This window comes from Mustela erminea, chromosome 3, assembly GCF_009829155.1.
Source record: "Mustela erminea isolate mMusErm1 chromosome 3, mMusErm1.Pri, whole genome shotgun sequence".
In the NCBI taxonomy this organism is placed as follows: Eukaryota; Metazoa; Chordata; class Mammalia; order Carnivora; family Mustelidae; genus Mustela; species Mustela erminea.
Window position 1 is genome coordinate 19,969,141 of NC_045616.1, and position 21,638 is coordinate 19,990,778.

Genomic DNA, 21,638 nt, shown 5'->3' on the forward strand with positions numbered 1-21,638 from the left:
TTTCTGCTACTCAAAATGAATTGTCTATACTCACACCTCAAGACCAATCCTGCTACTCATACACTGGATTTCATGCCCTTCATTCACTCATAGATATCCATCCAGAAATTATCTCCTTCCTCTCATGAAGCATTTTTCCATGCCTTCTGTATTATTTCCAGGAGCATACTTTACATGTTTTAAATTATACCATCTTAAAACAGTCTTCTTTAGACCTCACATTACCCTTCAATAGCCCCATTTCTAAGTTCCTCATAGCAAAATGCCACAAAAAATTTTTCTGTTCCATCTCTCTCACCATTCATATTTTCATGAATCCATGTCTCTTTGGTTATTACTGCTGAGTACTCATTTTCTGAAATTACATGATTAAAAGAGGCCACTTGTTTTCTTGACGTACAGATAAATTGGGTGGTATAGACATTCTCAAGATTTTTTTCAGAATGTAAGCAAAAAAATACATACTACAGAAGGCACTTAAAATACAGAAGGCACAGAAGGAGAAAGAAAATCTTCATAATCTAATTTTAATTCTATTTTTTATTCAAATATATACTTATGGACAAAAAAATTACATACTGAGTGGAAAATCTCAACAGGATGTACATTTCTGATCTTCTAGTAGAGTTTGAAGTTAAGTTTTTAGATAGGCTTTCTCCAAAAAATAAGGAACACTTCCATAGATGTTTTAGGTGGGAAGCAGTGAAACATGAGAAAACATCTGAAAGTATAGAGAAGGTAACACTTTATTATATTCCTTGGGGCTTGACATCTTATTATGATTCATTTTCCATTTAAATGGACTTTAAGGGGGCGCCTGGGTGGCTCAGTGGGTTGAGCCGCTGCCTTCGGCTCAGGTCATGATCTTGGGGCCCTGGGATCGAGTCCCGCATCGGGCTCTCTGCTCAGCAGGGAGCCTGCTTCCTCCTTCTCTCTGCCTGCCTCTCTGCCTCCTTCTCTCTGCCTCTCTCTCTGTCAAATAAATAAATAAAATCTTTAAAAATAAATAAATAAATAAATAAATAAATAAATAAATGGACTTTAAGAAGAGTAAACTCTTATAACAATCATGATTTACTCAAACATCATAGGAATTTGTTCTATGAAATCACTAATCATACTTGCCAAAGAGACTTACTACTTTTATCTTATATTTGAAATAACTCAGTTCATTTGAAATAACTTCGTTCGGTTAAAAGTGGACTAGGGTAGCTGATAAATAGAATTCTGTACACAAAAATGAAGAGGGTCACCTCATGACTCAGGCTGTAATACTCTGATATTCCACCTGAATGGAAAGGACACGCAGTTGAGGAAAATGTGTTGAGACATTCATCAATACCTATTTTTTAATTAACAAAAGGGAGTGGGGAGAAATTAGAGGGGGAGATGAACCATGAGAGACCGTGGACTCTGAAAAACAATCTGAGGGTTTTGGAGGGGCGAGGGGTGGAGGCTGGGTGTGCCTGGTGGTGGGTATTAAGGAGGGCACCTATTGCATGAAGCACTGGGTGTGGTGCATAAACAATGAATTCTGGAACACTGACAAATTTTAAAAATAAAATTTAAAAAATACATTATTATTTATAGCTATTTGAGATTTATAGAAAAAATGGATTTGAAAATCCAGAGAATTTTTATACACAACTCTCTTGACCCCATATAGTTTATCATATTATTAAATCCATAGTTTACATTAGGGTTCATCTTTGTGTTGTGAAGCTCTATAGATTCTAACAAATGTATAATATGTCCATCATTATCATACCATACAGAATACTTTTGCTCTTAAGCTCCCCGCTCTCTACCTACTCATTGTCCCTCCCTCCCTTCCACTGAATTCCTGAACTCTTAGCTGAATTTCTTCAGTATGCCATATTGTTGGAATCATATGGTATGCACTCTTTTCAGATTGGCTTCTTTGGTTTAGCAGCATGCTTTTAAGTTTCTCCAGGTCTTTTTGTGGCTTGATAGCTCACTTTTTTTTATTTCTATATAATATTCCACTGTCTGAATATGAAGTAGTTTACCATTTACCTATTGAAGGACACTTGATTGCTTCCAAGTTTTGGTATTTATTAAAAAAAATTGTTTTGAAAATTTATGTGCAGGTTTTTGCATAGATACTAGTTTTCAACCTCATTTGAGTGAACATCAAGGAGTATGATTGATGGGTTGTATGGTAAGAGCATATTTAGGTTAGACAGTAAAAAACACTGCCAAACTGTTTCCCAAAATGTCTGTACCATTTTGCATTTCTACCAGCAATGAATAAGAATTCTTGGAGGAGGAGTCAAGATGGCGGAGAAGTAGCAGGCTGAGACTACTTCAGCTAGCCGGAGATCAGCTAGATAGCTTATCTAAAGATTGCAAACACCTGAAAATCCATCGGCAGATCGAAGAGAAGAACAGCAATTCTGGAAACAGAAAAACAACCACTTTCTGAAAGGTAGGACCAGCGGAGAAGTGAATCCAAAGCGACGGGAAGATAGACCCCGGGGAGAGGGGCCGGCTCCCGGCAAGCGGCGGAGCAACGGAGCACAAAATCAGGACTTTTAAAAGTCTGTTCCGCTGAGGGACATCGCTCCAGAGGCTAAACGGGGGCGAAGCCCACGCGGGGTCAGCGTGGCCTCAGGTCCCGCAGGGTCACAGAAGGATCGGGGGTGTCTGAGTGTCGCAGAGCTTGCGGGTATTGGGACGGGAAAGCCGGCAACAGAGACAGAGCCGAGGGTAAGCTCGCAGCTCGGTGTTACCTTGAACCAGTCGCAGGCTGGGTGAGCTCGGAGCACAGCCGGAGATCAGGCAGACGGGAGTAACTGGGCGCTGTTCTCTGAGGGCGCACTGAGGAGTGGGACCCTGGGCTCTTGGCTCCTCTGGGCCGGAGACCAGGAGGCCGCCATTTGTATTCCTGTCCTCCGGAACTCTAAGGAAAGGGCTCAGGGAACAAAAGCTCCTGAAAGCAAACCCGAGCGGATTACTCACCCCGGCCCCTGGTAAGGGAGGTGCAATTCCGCCTGGGGCAAAGACACTTGAGAATCACTACGCCAGGCCCCTCCCCCAGAAGATCAATAAGAAATCCAGCTGAGACCAAGTTCACCTACCAAGCAGTGCGGTTTCAATACCAAGGAGAGCGGCAGAATTCCAGAGGAGGAGAAAGCAAAGCACGGAACTCATGGCTTTTTCCCTGTGATTTTTTTTAGTCTTGCAGTTAATTTAATTTTTTTCTTTTTCATTTTTTGTTTTTTTTTCTCGCCTTCTGGTAAAATTTTTTTTAAACTTTTACCTTTTTCTTTTTTAACGTTTTTTAACTAGTTTATCTAATATATATATTTTTTCTTTTTTATATTTTTCTTATTTGTTTTCTTTTTTTTTAATTCTTCTCTTATCTTTTTTTTCTTTTTTCTTTCTTCCTTTTTGAACCTCTTTTTATCCCCTTTCTCTCCCCTCACAATTTCGGATCTCTTCTAATTTGATTAAAGCATATTTTCCTGGGGTTGTTGCCACCCTTTTAGTATTTTCCTTGCTCTTTCATATACTGTTATCTGGACGAAATGACAAGATGGAAAAATTCAACACAAAAAAAAGAACAAGAGGCAGTACCGAAGGCTAGGGACCTAATCAATACAGACATTGGTAATATGTCAGATCTAGAGTTCAGAATGACAATTCTCAAGGTCCTAACCGGGCTTGAAAAATGCATGGAAGATATTAGAGAAACCCTCTCGAGAGATATAAAAGCCCTTTCGGGAGAAATAAAAGAACTAAAATCTAACCAAGTTGAAATCAAAAAAGCTATTAATGAGGTGCAATCAAAAATGGAGGCTCTCACTGCTAGGATAAATGAGGCAGAAGAAAGAATTAGTGATATAGAAGACCAAATGACAGAGAATAAAGAAGCTGAGCAAAAGAGGGACTAACAGCTACTGGACCACGAGGGGAGAATTCGAGAGATAAGTGACAACATAAGACGAAACAACATTAGAATAATTGGGATTCCAGAAGAAGAAGAAAGAGAGAGGAGAGCAGAAGGTATACTGGAGACAATCATTGGGGAGAATTTCCCCAATATGGCAAAGGGAACGAGCATCAAAATACAGGAGGTTCAAAGAACGCCCCTCAAAATCAATAAGAATAGGCCCACACCCCGTCACATAATAGTAAAATTTACAAGTCTCAGTGACAAAGAGTAAATCCTGAAAGCAGCCCGGGAAAAGAAGTCTGTAACATACAATGGTAAAAATATTAGATTGGCAGCTGACTTATCCACAGAGACCTGGCAGGCCAGAAAGAACTGGCATGATATTTTCAGAGCACTAAACGAGAAAAACATGCAGCCAAGAACACTATATCCAGCTAGGCTATCATTGAAAATAGAAGGAGAGATTAAAAGCTTCCAGGACAAACAAAAACTGAAAGAATTTGCAAACACCAAACCAGCTCTACAGGAAATCTTGAAAGGGGTCCTCTAAGCAAAGAGAGAGCCTACAAGTGGTAGATCAGAAAGGAACAGAGACCATATACAGTAACAGTCATCTTACAGGCAATACAATGGCACTTAATTCATATCTCTCAATAGTTACCATGAATGTTAAGGGGCTAAATGCCCCTGTCAAAAGACACAGGGTATCAGAATGGATAAAAAAACAAAACCCATCTCTATGTTGCCTCCAAGAAACTCATTTTAAGCCCGAAGACACCTCCAGATATAAAGTGAGGGGGTGGAAAAGAATTTACCATGCTAATGGACATCAGAAGAAAGCAGGAGTGGCAATCCTTATATCAGATCAATTAGATTTTAAGCCAAAGACTATAATAAGAGATGAGGAAGGACACTCTATCATACTCAAAGGGTCTGTCCAACAAGAAGATCTAACAATTTTAAATATCTATGCCCCCAACGTGGGAGCAGCTAACTATATAAACCAATTAATAACAAAATCAAAGAAACACATCAACAATAATGCAATAATAGTACGGGACTTTAACACTCCCCTCACTGAAATGGACAGATCATCCAAGCAAAAGATCGGCAAGGAAATAAAGGCCTTAAACGACACACTGGACCAGATGGACATCACAGATATATTCAGAACATTTCATCCCAAAGCAACAGAATACACATTCTTCTCTAGTGCACATGGAACATTCGCCAGAATAGATCACATCCTCGGTCCTTAATCAGGACTCAACCAGTATCAAAAGATTGGGATCATTCCCTGCATATTTTCAGACCACAATGCTCTAATGCTAGAACTCAACCACAAAAGGAAGTATGGAAAGAACCCAAATACATGGAGACTAAACAGCATCCTTCTAAAGAATGAGTGGGTCAACTGGGAAATTAAAGAAGAACTGAAAAAAATCATGGAAACAAATGATAACGAAAACACAACGGTTCAAAATCTGTGGGACACAACAAAGGCAGTCCTGAGAGGAAAATATATAGCGGTACAAGCCTTTCTCAAGAAACAAGAAAGGTCTCAGGTACACACTAACCCTACACCTAAAGGAGCTGGAGAAAGAACAAGAAAGAAACCCTAAGCCCAGGAGGAGAAGTGAAATCATAAAGATCAGAGCAGAAATCAATGAAATAGAAACCAAAAAAACAATAGAACAAATCAACGAAACTAGGAGCTGGTTCTTTGAAAGAATTAATAAAATTGATAAACCCCTGGCCCGACTTATCAAAAAGAAAAGAGAAAGGACCCAAATAAATAAAATCATGAATGAAAGAGGAGAGATCACAACTAACACCAAAGAAATACAAACTATTATAAGAACATACTATGAGCAACTCTACGCCAATAAATTTGACAATCTGGAAGAAATGGATGCATTCCTAGAAACATATAAACTACCACAACTGAACCAGGAAGAAATAGAAAGCCTGAACAGACCCATAACCAGTAAGGAGATTGAAACAGTCATTAAAAATCTCCAAACAACAAAAGCCAGAGGGCTTCCTGGGGGAATTCTACCAAACATTTAAAGAAGAACTAATTCCTATTCTCCTGAAACTGTTCCAAAAAATAGGAACGGAAGGAAAACTTCCAAACTCATTTTATGAGGACAGCATCACCTTCATCCCAAAACCAGACAAGGATCCCATCAAAAAAGAGAGCTATAGACCAATATCCTTGATGAACACAGATGCGAAAATTCTCACCAAAATACTAGCCAATAGGATTCAACAGTACATTAAAAGGATTATTCACCACGACCAAGTGGGATTTATTCCAGGGCTGCAAGGTTGGTTCAACATCTGCAAATCAATCAATGTGATACAACACATCAATAAAAGAAAGAACAAGAACCATATGATACTCTCAGTAGATGCTGAAAAAGCATTTGACAAAGTACAGCATCCCTTTCTGATGAAAACTCTTCAAAGTGTAGGGATAGAGGGCACATACTTCAATATCATCAAAGCCATATATGAAAAACCCACCGCAAATATCATTCTCAATGGAGAAAAACTGAAAGCTTTTCCGCTAAGGTCAGGAACACGGCATGGATGGCCATTATCACCACTGCTATTCAACATAGTACTAGAGGTCCTAGCCTCAGCAATCAGACAACAAAAGGAAATTAAAGGCATCCAAATCAGCAAAGAAGAAGTCAAATTATCACTCTTCGCAGATGATATGATACTATATGTGGAAAACCCAAAAGACTCCACTCCAAAACTGCTAGAAATTATACAGGAATTCAGTAAAGTGTCAGGATATAAAATCAATGCACAGAAATCAGTTGCATTTCTCTACACCAACAGCAAGACAGAAGAAAGAGAAATTAAGGAGTCAATCCCATTTACAATTGCACCCAAAACCATAAGATACCTAGGAATAAACCTAACCAAAGAGGCACAGAATCTATACTCAGAAAACTATAAAGTACTCATGAAAGAAATTGAGGAAGACACAAAGAAATGGAAAAATGTTCCATGCTCCTGGATTGGAAGAATAAATATTGTGAAAATGTCTATGCTACCTAAAGCAATCTACACATTTAATGCAATTCCTATCAAAGTACCATCCATCTTTTTCAAAGAAATGGAACAAATAATTCTAAAATTTATATGGAACCAGAAAAGACCTCGAATAGCCAAAGGGATATTGAAAAAGAAAGCCAACGTTGGTGGCATCACAACTCCGGACTTCAAGCTCTATTACAAAGCTGTCGTCATCAAGACAGCATGGTACTGGCACAAAAACAGACACACAGATCAATGGAACAGAATAGAGAGCCCAGAAATAGACCCTCAACTCTATGGTCAACTAATCTTCGACAAAGCAGGAAAGAATGTCCAATGGAAAAAAGACAGCCTCTTCAATAAATGGTGCTGGGAAAATTGGACAGCCACATGCAGAAAAATGAAATTGGACCGTTTCCTTACACCACACACGAAAATAGACTCAAAATGGATAAAGGACCTCAATGTGCGAAAGGAATCCATCAAAATCCTTGAGGAGAACACAGGCAGCAACATCTTCGACCTCAGCCGCAGCAACATCTTCCTAGGAACAACGCCAAAGGCAAGGGAAGCAAGGGCAAAAATGAACTAACTATTGGGATTTCATCAAGATCAAAAGCTTTTGCACAGCAAAGGAAACCGTTAACAAAATCAAAAGACAACTGACAGAATGGGAGAAGATATTTGCAAACGACATATCAGATAAAGGACTAGTGTCCAGAATCTATTAAGAACTTAGCAAACTCAACACCCAAAGAACAAATAATCCAATCAAGAAATGGGCAGAGGACATGAACAGACATTTCTGCAAAGGAGACATCCAGATGGCCAACAGACACATGAAAAAGTGCTCCATATCCCTCGGCATCAGGGAAATACAAATCAAAACCACAATGAGGTATCACCTCACACCAGTCAGAATGGCTAAAATCAACAAGTCAGGAAATGACAGATGCTGGCGAGGATGCGGAGAAAGGGGAACCCTCCTACACTGTTGGTGGGAATGCAAGCTGGTGTAGCCACTCTGGAAAACAGCATGGAGGTTCCTCAAAATGTTGAAAATAGAACTGCCCTATGACCCAGCAATTGCACTACTGGGTATTTACCCTAAAGATACAAACGTAGTGATCCAAAGGGGCACGTGCACCTGAATGTTTATAGCAGCAATGTCCACAATAGCCAAATTATGGAAAGAACCTAGATGTCCATCAACAGATGAATGGATCAAGAAGATGTGGTATATATACACAATGGAATACTATGCAGCCATCAAAAGAAATGAAATCTTGCCATTTGCGACAACATGGATGGAACTAGAGCGTATCATGCTTAGCGAAATAAGTTAAGCAGAGAAAGACAACTATCATATGATCTCCCTGATATGAGGAAGTGGTGATGCAACATGGGGGCTTAAGTGGGTAGGAGAAGAATAAATGAAACAAGATGGGATTGGGAGGGAGACAAACCATAAGTGTCTCTTAATCTCACAAAACAAACTGAGGGTTGCTGGGGGGAGGGGGTTTGGGAGAAGGGGGTGGGATTATGGACATTGGGGAGGGTATGTGCTTTGGTGAGTGCTGTGAAGTGTGTAAACCTGGTGATTCACAGACCTGTACCCCTGGGGATAAAAATATATGTTTATAAAAAATAAAAAATTAAAAAAAAAAGAATTCTTGCTCTGCATCCTTGTCTGCATTTGGTATTGTTGGTATTTTGAATTTTAACTGCTCTACTATATGCATAATAGTATCTTACTGTTCTTTTAATTTGAAATTCCTTCAGGATATAGGATGTTGTGCAACTTTTCATGTGTTTATTTTCTGTCTGTATATCCTTTTTGCTGAAGAACACATTTTAATGACCTTTGTTTACTAAGCACGGCATCATATGTCAGGAACATTTGTTAATCTTTCACACAGGAAAATATATACTGAATTTGCTATATAGTTGCTCAGAAAAGTCAATTACATTCTAAGGAAAGTAGCAGTTAGCCAGTGGCAAAAGCTCTGTCATTCGTAGGGAAATTCACCATGGAGCCACTGTTTTCAAATTATGTGAGCAAGACACTATGTAAAATCCCATGTCCTTTTCCCTTCTAAAATGGCTTGTCACACTCAGAAAAATGTGCATATGCTACATATTTATAAGAAATGTCAAATATATATCTCAACATACAGATATTTTATTACATAGAAATTTCACTTATTTAATATACCCAATAGAACTATATGCATATGTCTGTCAAAAGGCATGTAAAATAATCTTTAGAACAGCATTAGTAATTTCCCCAAACTGGAGACACCCAAAATCTTTCACCTGAATACTGAATTAATAATTTGTGATATATGCATTCACATTGAATACAAAAAAAGCCAAGTGAATGAGCAAATAATTGCTTTAAAACAGCCTGAATAATTCTTAGTTTTGAGGTCAAAAAATAGAACCAGTCATAAAAGAACATAATTTGGTTTATGTGGATTTCAAAATCAAAAAGAAACAACCACAGTGCTAAATGTCATCCTTGGTTATAGCATACCTGTGTGGAATTGAGCAGGTGATTAGGATGAGGCTTGGGAGGTGCTGGTATGTTCTCTTTCTTTATTGGGAACACTTCAAAAAGTTACTTTGTATTTTTTACTTTTTGAGGAACCTCCACACCATCTTCCAAAGTGGCTGGACCACCTTGAATTCCTACCAACAGTGTAGGAGTGTTCCCCTTTCTCCATAGCCTCTCCGACATTTGTTATTTTTTGCCTTCTCAATTTTTGCCATTCTAACTGGTATAAGGGGGTATCTCAATGTGGTTTTGATTTGAGTTTCCCTGATGGCTAATGTTGATGAACATTTTTTCATGTGTCTGCTAGCCATTTGTATGTCTTCCTTGTAGAAGGTTCTGCTTATGTCTCTTGCCCATTTTTTGACTTGATTATTTGTTTTTTGGGTGTTGAGTTTGGGAAGTTCTTTATAGATCTTGGATATTAGCCCTTTATCTATAGTGTCATTTGCAGATATCATCTCCCATTCTGTGGGTTGCCTCTTTGTTTTGTTGACTGTTTCCTTTGCTATGCAGAAGTTTTTATCATGATGAAGTCCCAAAAGTTCATTTTCACTTTTGTTTCACTTGCCTTTGGAGACATGTCTTGAAAGCTGCTGCTGCAGCCAATGTAAAGAGGTTACTGCCTATGTTCTCCACTAGCATTTTGATGGTTTCCTGTCTCACATTGAGGCCTTTCATCCATTTAGAGTTTATCATTGTGTATGATGTAAGAGAATGGTCGAATTTCATTCTTCTGTAGATAGCTGTCCAATTTTCCCAGCACGATTTATTGAAAAGACTTTTTTCCCATTGAATATTTTTCCTGCTTAGTCGAAGATTGGTTGACCATAGAGTTGAAAGTCCATATCTGGGCTCTCTGTTCTGTTCTATTGATCTGTGTGTCTGTTTTTGTGCCAATTCCATGCTGTCTTGGTGATCACAGCTTTGTAATATAGCTTACAGTCAGGCAACGTGATATCCTCAGCTTTGTTTTACTTTTTCAACATTCCCTGGGGAATTTAGGGTCTTTTCTGGTTCCATAGAAATTTTAGGTTTGTTCCAGCACTTTGAAAAATGTCATTGGTATTTTGATTGGAATGGTGTTCAAAGTATAGATTGCTCTGGGTAGCACAGACTTTTTAACAATGACATTTTAACAATGTTTATTCTTCCAGTCCATGAGCATGGGATGTTTTTCCATTTTTGGTGTCTTCAATGTCTTTCATAAGTGTTCTATAATTTCTAGAGAATAGATTCTTTACTTCTTTTTTTTTTAAGATTTTATTTATTTATTTGACAGAGAGAGATCACAAGTAGGCAGAGAGGCAGGCAGAGAGAGTGAGGAAAGCAGGCTCCCTGCTGAGCAGAGAGCCGGATGTGGGACTCGATCCCAGGATCCTGAGATCATGACCTGAGCCAAAGGCAGTGGCTTAACCCACTGAGCCACCCGGCACCCTAGATTCTTCATTTCTTTTGTTAGGTTTATTCCAAGGTATTTTATGGGTTTTGTGCTATTATAAATGGAATGATTCCCAATTTCTTTTTCTGCAGTTACATTGTTAGTATATGGGAAAGCTGCTGATTTCTGTGCATTGATGTTGTATCCTGCCACATTACTGAACTGCTGTATGAGTTCTAGTAATTTAGAGGGGGGGTCTTTTGGGTTTTCCACATAAAGTATGTCATCAGTGAAGAGGGAGAATTTGACTTCTTTGTTGCCATTTTGAACACCTTTTTGTTGTCTGATTGCTGTTGCTAGGACTTCTAGTGCTATTTTGAACAATAGAGGCTAAAGTGGGCATCCTTGCTGTGTTCCAGATCTTAAGGAAAGTGCTCTCAGCTTTTCCCTATCAAGAATGATATTTGCTATGAGCTTTTCATGGTTGGTTTTTATGAAATTGAGAAATCTTCCCTCTATCTCTATGTTCTAAGAGTTTTAATCAGGAAAGGATGTTATATTTTGTCAAATGCTTTTTCTGCATCAATTGAGAGGGCCACGTGGTTCTTCTCTTTCCTTTTATTAATATGTATTATCACACTGATTGCTTTGCTAAAGTTGAACCACACTTGAACCCCAGGGATAAATCCCACCTGGTCATGATGGCTAATCCTTTTAATGTACTGTTGGACTCTATTAGCTACGATATTGTTAAGAATTTTGGTATCCAATGACCCAGCAGTTGCACTACTGGATATTTACCCCAAAGATACAGATGTAGTGAAAAGAAGGGCCATCTGTACCCCAGTGTTCATAGCAGCAATGGCCACAGTCGCCAAAGTGTAGAAAGAACAAAGATGCCCTTCAGTGGATAAACAGATAAAGATGTGGTCCATATATACAATGGAATATTACTCACCCATCAGAAAGGATGAATACCCAACTTTTGCATCAGCAGAGATGGAACTGGAGGAGATTATGCTAAGTGAAATACGTCAAGCAGAGAAAGCCAATTATTATATGGTTCCCCTTATTTGTGGAACATAAGGAATAGCATGGAGGATATTAGGAGAAGGAAGGGGAAAAGTGAGGCAGGCAGAATCAGAAGGGAGATGAACCATAAGAGACTATGGACTATGGGAAACAAACTGAGGTTTTCAGAGGGGAACAGGGTGGAGGGGGTGAGTTGGCCTGGTGATGGTTATTAAGGACAGCATGTATTGCATGGAGCACTTGGTGTTATATGCAAACAATGAATCATGGAATACTACATCAAAAACAAATAGTGTACTGTATGACGACTAATATAATAAAGTTAGTGTTAAAATCTTTGAGTTGTACACTTGTAATTTGTGCATTTTTCTAAGTATTATACTTCAATGAAATGTTTATTCTAAAAACCAAATAATATAGTAAAATATATATGTTTAGTCTTTAATCTACATATTAAGTAAAACTTTAAGTAATTTAAGTAACTTTTGTCAATAAAATACTGACAAAGGAGTAAAATCTTGAATCTAGCTGTTTCTATATATACTTAGATGTTAAAAAAGTTTGAAATGAAATACAGAAACCATATAAGCATAAACATGTGTATTTGCATTCTACACAGGTTTTGTATTTGTATCTCGTGTGTGTGTGTTTAATACATATATAGGTATGTACTTTGGCTATGTAGACTGCTTTGGGGAACAAGGACAGTTTAACATTTTCCATATTTTAAATGACTATTTCTACCTCTATTTAATCCTTTTTTATTTGTAATTGAAGAAGAGTTACATAGTTTTTATTCAGGTATACAGTGTAGTGATTTCCCTTTTATATACATTATGAAATGTTCACCCAAATAAGTATAGTTAAAATCTGTCACTGAACAAAGTTATTACAATATTATTGATTATATTCCCTATGCTACTTTCCATGACTGTGAGTTATTTATATTGTAAGTGGAAGTTTGTATCTCTTAACCCATCACATCTATTACCTGTCTCCCCAAGCCCTCCTTCCTGGCAATCACCAATTTGTTCTTTGTATCTATCATTCTGCTCTGTTTTGTATTGTTTGATGGTTGGTTGGTTGCTTTGTTTCTTGTGCTTTCTAGATTCCACACATAAGTGAAGTCATATGGTATTTTTCTACCTGACTTATTTCATTTAGTGTGAAATTCCATTGAGTAAATATATCTTATTTTATTTAATATTTACCTGCAAATGGACATTTTGATTACTTCTATATTGTGGGTATTGTAATTAACAAAATCAACAGAGTACACATATACTTTTTAAATTAATATTTTTGTTTCCTTTGGGTAAAAACCCACCAAGAGAATTACTGGGCCACATGGTATTTCTGTTTTTAATTTTTTTTTTTTAACCTACCCACCGAAGTGCACAATGGTTCCTTTTTTCTCACATCCTCAACAACACCTGGTTTTTCTTATCTTCTTAACATAAGAAATGTAAGTAAGAAGTAAGTAAGAAGTGTAAGATGACTATCTCTTTGTGCTTTTGATTCACATTTCCATAATGATCAGTGATGCTGACTACCTTTTCAGGTGTCTGTAGCCATCTCTATGTCCTCTTTGGAAGAATGTCTACTTAGATCCTCTATCCATTTTTTACTGGGCTATTCGGGGATTTTTTTTTTTTTTTTCTGTTGAGTTGTATGAGTCCTTTATATATCTCTCCCATTCAGGATACTTGCTTTTCATTTTGTTCATAGTATACTTCACCGTGCAAAAGTATTCCAGTTTGATGTAGTCCCACTTGTTTATTTTTGCTTTTGTTTCTCTTGCCTGTAGAGACAAATCCAGAAAAATATTGCTAAGAATTATGTCCAGAAGTTTACTGTCTATGACATTTAGGTCTTCAATTTTGAATTTCTTTGTAGGAGTTAAGAAAATGGTCCAGTTTTCCCAGTACCATTTACTGAAGAGAATGTCTTTTCCTAGTTCTATATTTTTGCCCCCTTTTAATAGATAAATTGACTATAAAAATATGAGATTATTTTGGAGTATTCTATTAGCTGATGATTAATGTGTATTTTTGTGCCAGTACCATACTATTTTTATTATTAGAGTCTAGTGGTATAGTTTCAAGACTGATACATCCAGCTTTGTTCTTCTTTCTCAGGATTACTTTGGCTATGTAGACTGCTTTGGGAAACAAGGACAGTTTAACGTTATTAATTCTTCCATTCCATGAGCCAGATAAATCTTTCCATTTATTTGTGTCATCTTCAACTTCTTTCATCACTGTTTTATAGTTTTCAGAGTACAGTTCTTTCACCTCTTTGGTTAAATTTATTCTTAGTTATTTTATTCTTTTTGATACAGTTGTAAATGGGATTTTTTTCTGTACATGATTTGTATTTTACAACTTTTCTGACTTCTTTGATTTCTTCTGATCTTTTCTTTTCAGTCTTTATGGTTTTCTATAAACATTATCATTTCATCTGCAAATAAGGAGTTTCACTTGATCCTTATTAATGTAAAAGATTTTATTTCTTTTTTATTGTCTCATTGCTGTGACTAGGACTTCCAGGACAAATAATGTAAAAAAGTGATGAAAGTAAACAGGAATGTTTTGTTCTTAATCTTGAAGGAAATGCTTTTAGCATTTCATCATTGACTGTGATGTCAGCTGTGGTCTTTGTTATGTTGAGATAGGTTTCCCCTATACCCACTTTGTGGAGAGTTTTTATCATGAATAGACAGTGAATTTTGTCAAATGTTTTTTTGTATCTATTGACATTTTCATATTGTTTTTATTATGGATTTTGTTAATGAGGTATATCACACTGATTTGCAAATAATGAAACATTCTTGCATCCTTGGAATAAATTGCATCTGATTGTGGTAAATGATCCTTTTAATGTATTGTTAAACTTGGTGTGCTAAATGTCGTTGAGGACTTTTTGCACCTTAATCATCAAGGCTACTAGTCCATAGTGTTTTGGTAGTATAGCTGTTTTGGTATTAGGTTAATGGTGGTCTTATAGAATGAATTTGGAACCACTACTTTTAGTCTGAGAAATTTAAGTGTTAACTATTCATTAAATATTTGGTAAATTCACCTGTGAAACCACCTGAGGCTGGACATTGTTTGTTGGAACTACTTTGGTTAGCCATCCAATTTTATAACTAGCCACCAATTTGTTCAGATTTTCTATTTTTTCTTGATTCTTTTTTAGAACATTGTATTTTTCTTGAAATATATCCATTTCTTCTCAGTTGTCCAACTTGTTTGCATAGTTTTTCATAGTACTCTAATCCATTTATGTCTGTGCTGTCACTTTTATCTTTTATTTCTGATTTTTCCCCCTATCCAAGTTTTTATTTAAATTCCAGTTAACATACAGTGGAATATTAGTTTCAGGTGTGAAATTTAGTGATTCAGCACTTACATATAATACTCATCACAACTCCCCTCCATACTACCCACCACGTATTTCACCCGTTCTCCCTGCCCACCTCCCCTCTGTTAACATCATTTTGTTCTCTACAGCTAAAAGTCTGTTTCTCTCACTTTTTACCCCCCAAGTATTTGTTCGGTTCCTTAAACTCCACATATCAGTGAAATCATATGGTATTGTCTTTCTCTTAGTGACTTATTTTGCTTATATTATATTCTGTAGCTCCATCAAGGTCATTGCAAAGGGAACCATTTCATTCTTTTTGATGGCTGAGGAATATTCCATTATATCTTTATCCATTTATCAATCGATGGAAGTTTGAGCTGTTTCCATAGTGTGGTTATTGTTGATATGCCACTATAACCATTGAGGTACATGCATCCCTTCAGTATCCTTTCAGCAAATACCTAGTAGTGCAATTCCTGGATTATAGGGCAGCTCTACTTTTAACTTTTTGAGGAACATCTATACTGTTATCCAGAGTGGCTACACCAGTTAGCATTTCCACCAACAGCATATGAGGGTTCCCCTTTCTCCGCATCCTGGCCAATTCCTGTTGTTTCCTGTCTTGTCAATTTAAACCATTCTGACTGGTGTGAGGTGATACGTCATTGTAGTTTTGATCTGTATTTCCCTGATGCTGAGTGATGTTGAGCATCTTTTTATTTATTTATTTATTTATTTATTTATTTATTTTTTGATTTCCAGCATAACAGTATTCATTATTTTTGCACCACACCCCGTGCTCCATGCAATCCGTGCCCTCTATAATACCCACCACCTGGTACCCCAACCTCCCACCCCCCGTCCCTTCAAAACCCTCAGATTGTTTTTCAGAGTCCATAGTCTCTCATGGTTCACCTCCGCTTCCAATTTCCCTCAACTCCCTTCTCCACTCTAAGTCCCCATGTCCTCCATGCTATTTGTTATGCTCCACAAATAAGTGAAACCATATGATAATTGACTCTCTCTGCTTGACTTATTTCACTCAGCATAATCTCTTCCAGTCCCGTCCATGTTGCTACAAAAGTTGGGTATTCATCCTTTCTGATGGAGGCATAATACTCTATCCCCAGGGGTACAGGTCTGTGAATCACCAGGTTTACACACTTCACAGCACTCACCAAAGCACATACCCTCCCCAATGTCCATAATCCCACCCCCTTCTCCCAAACCCCCTCCCCCCAGCAACCCTCAGTTTGTTTTGTGAAATTAAAAGTCACTTATGGTTTGTCTCCCTCCCAATCCCATCTTGTTTCATTTATTCTTCTCCTACCCACTTAAGCCCCCATGTTGCATCACCACTTCCTCATATCAGGGAGATCATATGATAGTTGTCTTTCTCTGCTTGACTTATTTCGCTAAGCATGATACGCTCTAGTTCCATCCATGTTGTCCATCCATGTTGTCGCAAATGGCAAGATTTCATTTCTTTTGAGGGCTGCATAGTATTCCATTGTGTATATATACCACATCTTCTTGATCCATTCATCTGTTGATGGACATCTAGGTTCTTTCCATAGTTTGGCTATTGTGGACATTGCTGCTATAAACATTCGGGTGCATGTGCCCCTTTGGATCACTACGTTTGTATCCTTAGGGTAAATACCCAATAGTGCAATTGCTGGGTCATAGGGCAGTTCTATTTTCAACATTTTGAGCATCTTTTAATGTTTCTGTTAACCATGAGAACATCTTCTTTGAAAAATTTATCTTCATGTATTCTGCCCATTTTTTTAAAAAACATTTTTACTTATTTATTTGACAGAGAGAGAGATCACAAGTAGGCAGAGAGGTAGGCAGAGAGAGAGGGGAAGCAGGCTCCCCACTGAGCAGAGAGCCCGATGCAGGGCTCGATCCCAGGACCCTGAGATCATGACCTGAGCTGAAGGCAGGCTTTAACCCACTGAGCCACCCAGGCGCCCCTTCTGCCCATTTTTAAACTGGATTATTTGTTATTTTGGGTGTTGAATTGGATAAGTTCTTTATAGATTTTAGATACAGACTCTATATCAGACATGTCATTTGCAAGTATCCTCTCCCATTCTATAGGCTTATTGTTTTCTTTGCTATGCAAAATCTTTTTCTTTTGATAAAGTCTCAATAGTTTATTTTTGCTTTTGTTTCTCTTCCCTCAGGAGACATACCTAGAAAGAAGTTGCTCAGGCCAATGTCAAAGATGTTAATGCTTGGCTTCTCCTCCAGTATTTTGATGGTTTCCTGTCTTATATTTAGATCTTTCATCCCTTTTGTATTTATTTTAAGGAATTGCCTAAGAAGGTAGTCCAGTTTCATTCTTTTGGTTGTGGTTGTCCAGTTTTCCCAACAGCATTTGTTGAAGAGACTTTTTTCCAATGGATATTCTTTCCTGCTTTGTCAAAGATTAATTGACCATATAGTTGGGGGTTCATGTCTGGGTTTTCTATTCTGGTCTACGGATCTATGTGTCTGTTTTTGTGCCAGTACCATACTATCTTGATCACTACAGTTTTGTAAAAAACTTGAAGACTGGAATTATGAGGCCTCCAGATTTGCGCCCCCCCCCCCAAGATCACCTTGACTATTCAGGGTCTTTTCTGATTCCATAAAATTTTAGGTTTTTTTGTTCCAGCTCTGTGAAAAATGCCGCTGGTATTTTGATAGGGATTGAACTACATGTGTAGATTGCTTTGGGTAATATAAACATTTTAACAATATTTGTTATTCCAACCAATGAGCATGGACTGTTTTTCCATTTCTTTGTGTCCTCTTCAATTTCTTCCATAAATGTTCTATAGTTTGGAGACAAGATCTTTATCTTCGTGGTTAGGTTTATTCGCAAGTATCTTACGATTTTTGTTGCAATTGTAAATGGGATCAATTCCTTGATTTCTCTTTTTGCTGTTTCATTATTGCTGTATAGGTATGCAACACATTTCTGTACATTGATTTTGTATTGTGTGACTTTACTGAATTCATGTATCAGTTCTAGCAATTTTGTGGTGATTCTTTTGGGTTTTCTAGATAGAGTATCTTGTCATCTGCAAATGGTTAAACTTTAAAAGGCTATATTTTAAAGAACCAGCTATTTTAATTTCATTGAACTTTTCTACTTTTTATAGTCTTTATTTCATTTATTTATGCTAGGATCTTACTTCCTTTTTCCTATCATTTTTGGACAGTATTTGTTATTTCCCAATTCTTCTAGGTATACCGTTAGACAGTTTATGTGATTTTTTTTCTTTTTTCCTGGTTTAAGCCCATATTCCTATCACCTTCCCTCTTAGGACACTAAATGTGTCTTAGAATTTGAACTGATGTGTTTCCATTTTCATTCGTCTCAGGATATTTTTATTTCCTCTTTGATTTCTTCATTGATCTACTGGTTTTCTTAGTGTATGCTGTTTAGCCTCCCTGTGTTATATTTTCTTCTACTTTTTTCTTACAATGGATTTCTAGTTTTGTACTATCATGGTTGGAAATTATCCAGATATGATTTCAAGCCTCTGAAATTCATTGATATTACTTTTGTGGCCTAGAATGTGGGTATCCTGAGAAAGGTTTAATGTGACTTGAAAATAATGTGTTTCTGCTATTTTGGGATTATATTGGGCCCAATGTTGGTTCAAAACCACTATTTCCTTATTGATTTTCTCTCTGGATGGTCTATGCATTGATGTAAGTGAGGTGTTAAAGTCCTCTGGTAGTATTGTATTACTATAAGTCTCTTTATGACTGTTAACATGTGATTTATATATTCTGGAACTATTATGTTGGGTTCACAGTTATTTACAATTATATCCTCTGGTTGCATTGATCATTATGTAATGCCCTTCTTTGTTTTGTGTTACTCTTTATTTAAAATCTGTCTAGTCTGTGCGTTGCCTGGGTGGCTTAGTTGCTTAATGGTCCAACTCTTGATTTTGGTTCAGATCATTATCTCAGAGTCCTGGGATTGAGCCTTGCCTCAAGCTACATGCTAAATGGGGAGTTTACTTGAGGATTCTTTTCCTGTCCTTTGCTCCTCCCCCACCTATGTTCTTGCTTTATAAAATAAATTTTTAAAACAGTAAAATTTATCTAATCTGATATAAATATTGCTATCCCAGCATTTTTTTTTTTTTGCTTCCGTTTGCATGGAATACTTTTTCCATCTAATCTGCGTGTATTTAGGTCTGCAGCAAATCTCTTGTAGGCAACACAGAGATAGGCCTTGTTCTTTCAACCATTCAGTCATCTTTTGTCTTTTGACTGGAGCACTTAGTCTACTTACATTTAAAGTAGTTATTGATTGATAGGTATTACTTACTGCCATTTTTAAATTTGTCTGATTGTTTTTGTAGTTCTATTCCTTTCTTCCTCTTGCTCTATTTCCCTTAAATATAGTCTTTGGCATTATGTTTAGATTATTTTTTTGAACATCTACTACATATTTTGGGTTTGTTTTTACCTTGTGGTTCATATGTAACATCTTGTGTGTATAGTAATCTATATTAAGTCAATGGTAGCTTAAGTATGAACACATTTTAAAAGCACAGCCTTTTTCTTCATACTTGTTTGATGATGTAATGTTATATTTTACATCTTTTAAATTGTGTATCCCTTGACTAACTTTTATAGATGTAATTGATTTTACTACTATCATCTTTTTAACTTCAGTAGCTTTAAAAATGATTTATCTACTACCTTGACTGTATGTTTTTATAAGTGAAATTTTTTTCCTTTCAGTTTTTTCTTCTAATTATGGCCTTTTCTTTTCCACTTAAAGAAGTCCCTTGAACATTTTTCACAAGACCAGTTTAGTGGTGATGAACTCTTTTTTAACTTTTCTTTGCCTAGGAGAGTCCTCATTTCTCCTTTAATCCTGAATGATAACTTTGCTGCATAAGGTATTCTAGGTTGCTAAGCGGGGAGGGACTACCCTACAGTTTGCAGGCCAGAAAGGAGAGAGATGATATATTCAAACTTTCTTCTAAAGAAACCAGCTGATAGCCTTATGTATTTTCCCTCTATATGATCCTCTCCTTTTCTCTTTCTACTTTTAACATTCTCTCCTTAAATTTTGCTATTATTGTTTTGCTATATTGTTTGCTATAGTACACAATTCCTTAAGCTCATCTTGTTTCATTCTCTCTGATTTTTGGTCCCTGGATATCTGTTTCTTTGCCCAGATTAGGGAGGGCTTTTTTTTTTTTTTAGCTATTATTTATTCAAATAAGTTTTATGTTCCTTTCTATCTCTTTTCTTCTGGAACCCCTATTTTGCAAATATTAGTATGCTTGATGTTGTTTGCAGAGGTCTCTTAACCTATCCTCATTTTAAAAATTATTTTTTCTTTCCCCTGTGTAGCCTGGTTACTCTCCACTAGTCTGTCAGATTGCTGATCCATTCTTCAGCATCCTTTACTCTGGTGATTCCCTCTGAGTTCATCAAGTCTTTTCCCAGTCTGGTGAGTACGTTTTTGCATTTTTTTTTTTGATAAATTGGTTATATGTTTCTTTTAGTTCTTTTCCTAGAGTTTTGTCTTCTTCCTGCAGCTGTTTCTATGTATTAAGTAGGTCAGCTATATCTCCTAGTCTTGAAAGTATGACCTAAGGTAGAAGGCATCATGTAGCACCCAACAGGTCAGTCCCTCATGGTTTTTAAAATCAGGTGCTCTAGGGACATCTCTGGCTGAGATGCATGCAGCCTTCTTTAGGGTCTGGGCTGTGATGGCTGCAGGTGCACTGGTAAGCAGGTCTTGCCCCCAGCATAAGTGCCTTAGAGGTTTGGCTACAGTCACTCTGAGAGCACTGGTGGGTGAGGATGTCCTCAGCCTGGCTGTTTGCAATGACCAGTCACAACTATTTCAGGTGTGCTGCTGGCACTGTCTTACCCCACCTTTTCAAAGTGGTAAGTACTCTGCAAAGGTACACTCTTCTGGGTAAGGCTGCCTGTGCAATGTGTCAGGGAAGCAATCTTAAGTCCCAGCTGAGTATCCCCTCCAACCCAGACAGGGGTGGGAGCTGCTTTGGAGGGGCACCTGACGGAGCAGGTATGGTAGGTGGGGTGGGTTCCCAAGGGATAGCTAGGTCAGGGCAAACCTATTAGCAAAATAAATGGAGTGTCACAATTGGCTCCAGTTAAGTGTCCAACAAGCTAGGCTGGAGGGCAGGAAAGATGGTAACCACAAACACTTCTATTCTAACAAAAAGATCCCTCACCCCCAAATGCATGTCCTAAAATTAGTCAATAGATCTCCCTAATGTATATACTAGGCGATTTTTCAAACCTCTGCTTTGGTGCTGGGTCACAGGACC

The 21,638-nt window shown here is 37.4% G+C and overlaps 1 long non-coding RNA gene across 2 annotated transcripts in view; it reads right to left on the minus strand.

Annotated features, from left to right (window-relative positions):
- Window positions 1-566: 566 nt before the first annotated feature.
- Window positions 567-21,638, minus strand: part of LOC116585974 — a 551,498-nt gene continuing 530,426 nt past the window's right edge. For both annotated transcript variants that reach the window (XR_004283830.1, XR_004283828.1), the window contains one exon: window positions 567-721. This is a non-coding gene — a long non-coding RNA (uncharacterized LOC116585974). The remainder of the gene's footprint in view (window positions 722-21,638) is intronic.